This window comes from Octopus sinensis, linkage group LG7, assembly GCF_006345805.1.
Source record: "Octopus sinensis linkage group LG7, ASM634580v1, whole genome shotgun sequence".
Lineage (NCBI taxonomy): Eukaryota > Metazoa > Mollusca > Cephalopoda > Octopoda > Octopodidae > Octopus > Octopus sinensis.
The window spans coordinates 8760529-8763028 of record NC_043003.1 but is presented as its reverse complement, the minus strand read 5'-3'; the positions used below and the strand labels follow the sequence as shown (position 1 = coordinate 8763028).

Below are 2500 nucleotides of genomic sequence, written 5' to 3'. Positions count from 1 at the left end.
ATGAAATATTGAATTAAAGGTGTCGGCATTTCTGTGTGGTTAAGAAGCTCATTTTGCAACCACTTGTTTACGGGTTCAATCTCAGCGCGCGACGCATGAGCAAATCTTTTCTATTATAGCCCCGGGCTCACCAATGCCTTATGAGCAAATCTGGGAGACGGAAACTGCATCCCTCCCACCCATCACCTCTTTACACCCCGTATAGGTTTGTTTACGTCTCTGTAACTTAACGGCTTGGCAAAGAACAATCGACATAATAAGTATAAGATTTTTAAAAATTAAGTACTGGCGTCGATTTTAATCCTTCAAAGCGGTGCCACAGCATGGCCGCAGTCCAATGACTAAAACAAGTAAAAGGCAGACGATAATAAAATAAAACTGATAAAAAATCACTTAACTATCTTCAAAATGTATTTTAAATGTTTTGTAAATAAAATAACACTGACGATAATGTAATTTAAGAGGTTTCTTTCCTGTTTTCGATTTGTAATAAATAACAGCTAAGTGTCCTTCAAATCACCCTACCAACATAAACAATGAAACGTAATTGGATAAAGTAGTCCTTGATGACCAATAAACAAATATATAATTAATTTATTGGCCGTCAATTATTTATGACAACGAGTGTTCCAGTTGATCCGATCGATGTTGTTGTTGTTAAGCAACAAGACGGGTAAGGGTGATTAGGTGATGGTCTAGGGATTAGGGGCGGGAGACCCCAGATCTTGGAAAAAAAATAAAACAAAAAACTTTGGTCAAGGGCTCTTCGTTGACGCCCGACACCACTGGGAGGTGGCCCTCGAATTCGCTGGAAATGGAGATCCCCAGGTCTAAATTCTTGAACGGCTGATCCGATCGATGGAACAGCCTGCTCGTGAAATTAACGTGCAAGTGGCTGAGTACGCCACAAACACGTGTAGTCTTAATATAGTTCTCGTTTGGTAAAGAACGAGAACGATCGATGTTGTGAAAGGTAGGAGAGTCCAGTTTGCTGGACATTGTTGTAGAGCTGAAAAAGAGGTAATTTCTACTCTTCTCCTCTGGAAGCCATCTACTCGCAATACCAGAGGGCGCACACTCTCCTACCCTGATGTAATCTCCAGGGATACAGGCATCCGGCAACAGGACCTCCGTAATGCCATGATGGACCGTGAAGTCTGGCGTAGCATGGTAAATTCCATTGTCTCGACCACGGTCGAGCAATGATGATGATGATGATGATGATGATAGCTCTCGGGTAGATTCAGCCTGACACAGAATGTGACAAGGCTGGCCCCTTTGAATTACAGGTACTACTTAATTTTTGTCTGTGGAGTGAACTGGAGGAACGGGAAATAACCTGACTATCTCGAGGACACAACGCATGGCGGGGAATCGAACTCACGACCTTACGATCATGAACCGAATACACAGCAACTAAGCCACGTACCTTCCACATAATAAATAAATGGATAACTGGATAAGTAATAGACGACGAAGTCATAGCGATAACGTTATTGATCGTCGGTCTCCTCCATCGAGGTGTGGCTGTGTGATAGGAAATCTGCTGTCCAGTCACATGGTTCCGGGTTCAGTCCCACTGCGTGGCACTTTAGGCAAGTGTTTTCTGTTGTAGCCTCGGGGCCGAGCACAGCCTTTTGAGAGGATTTGGTAAACGGAAACTGTAGAAAACCCGTCGTGTGTGTGTGTTTGTGTGTGTGTGTTTATCCCCCCACCAACGCTTCATGACCGGTGTGGTTACATTCCCGTAACATGGCGATTCGGCAATAGTGATTGATAGAATAAGTACTAGGCTTTTAAAAAGTACTGAGGACAATTTGTTCCGCCAGAATTCTTCAAGGCATTGTCCCAGTTTGACCGTAAGACGTAAAAAAAAAAAAAACAGAAAATATATCAACAAAGGACTTCCTCGATGAAGACGGCGTTTGAGTTTCCAGTGAGAAAACAGAAAGAATAACCCAACCGAATCGACAATCAACAAAACACACACACATTACTATTACTATCATTCACCAATGTTTGCAATTCATTCACTACACCTGGTGACTCCTCCTGTGAGTCCTCAGACTACATAACCTCAGGCCAAATCACCTCAGGTCACTTATACTTCTTTTTTATCTGTTGTTTATTTAGAAAGCATTTCTTTCACTACCAGCGTTTATTAACGATAAGTTTATATATGTATGTATGTATGAATGTATGTATGTATGTATGTATTATGTATGTATGTATGAATGTATGTATGTATGTATGTATGAATGTATGAATGTATGTATGTATGTATGTATGTATGAATGTATGTATGTATGAATGTATGTATGTATTATGAATGTATGTATGTATGTATGTATGTATGTATGTATGTATGTATGTATGTATGTATTTATGTATGTATGTATGTGAGTGTATGTATATATATATATATATATATATATATATATATATATTATATATATATAGATATATATATATCTTTTATTTATTATATATAGGGAGAGTT

General features: G+C 39.4%; 1 long non-coding RNA gene across 1 annotated transcript in view; it reads left to right on the top strand.

Moving 5' to 3' along the window:
* Window positions 1-2500, top strand: part of LOC118764165 — a 22246-nt gene that overhangs the window by 19186 nt on the left and 560 nt on the right. The gene's annotated exons all lie outside the window — the stretch shown is intronic.